At 45.6% G+C, this 912-nt stretch overlaps 1 pseudogene; it reads left to right on the top strand.

Annotated features, from left to right (window-relative positions):
- Nucleotides 1–498: 498 nt before the first annotated feature.
- On the top strand, nt 499–912 carry LOC102016129 (annotated as a pseudogene).

Below are 912 nucleotides of genomic sequence, written 5' to 3'. Positions count from 1 at the left end.
TTTAAGGCCAGCCTCAACTACATAGTGAGACCCTGTCTCAAATAAAATAAATAAATAAATAAATAAATAAATAAATAAATAATAAATAAGGGCTGGAGATGCTGCTCATTGTGAAGGCCCTGGGTTCAATCCCAGTACCACCCCCTTACCCCAAAAGAATCTCACCCATTACAAAAGTTATCTCAAAGTGGATTACAATCAGGCACCACTGTGAAGGATCTAAAGGAAAAAAAAAAGTCCTTGTGATTTATTTTACTTTATTTATTTCTGAGACAGGGTTTTACTATGTAGTTCAGGGTGGGCTTGAACTGGTTATGTAGCCCAGGCTGGCCTCGAACTCATGGTGATCCTCCTGCCTCAGCCTCCTTAGTGCTGGGACTATAGATATGTGCTACTATGCCCAGCTTCTTTGTGATTTTTTTTTTTACTCAGACAAAGATTTCTGAGATACAACATTGAAAATGTGCTACATGGAGAAAATATTGAGGGTCGTGTCTTTCCAAAATGGCAGCAGTGATGGATGTGGATGCCCTGAGTGGCACCAACAGCAGCGCAGGCAGGAAATGCTTTGAAACGAAAAAGTGGAACGCAGTAGTAGCCCTGTGGGCCTGGGACATTGTGGTTGATAATTGTGCCATCTGCAGCAGCCACATTATGGATCTCTGCGTAGAGTGCCGAGCCAGGCAGGCGTCCGCGACATCGGAAGAGTGCACGGCGGCCTGGGGAGCCTGTAATCATGTGTTTCACTACCGCCGTATCTCTCGCTGGCTGAAAACGCTGCAGGTGTGTCCGCTGGACAACAGAGGGCGGGAATTCCAAAAGTACGGACACTAGAAGAATTCTTCCAGCGTAACTGTCACTCACTAAGTGCCCTGCCTCCTGTTGTTATAGGTTAGATAGGCCCGTGTCCTT

The sequence above is a fragment of the Chinchilla lanigera genome, unplaced genomic scaffold (genome assembly GCF_000276665.1).
Source record: "Chinchilla lanigera isolate Chin_1 unplaced genomic scaffold, ChiLan1.0 scaffold00053, whole genome shotgun sequence".
Lineage (NCBI taxonomy): Eukaryota > Metazoa > Chordata > Mammalia > Rodentia > Chinchillidae > Chinchilla > Chinchilla lanigera.
The sequence above is the reverse complement of the archived record's forward strand: the minus strand, read 5'-3'. Positions and strand labels throughout refer to the sequence as shown.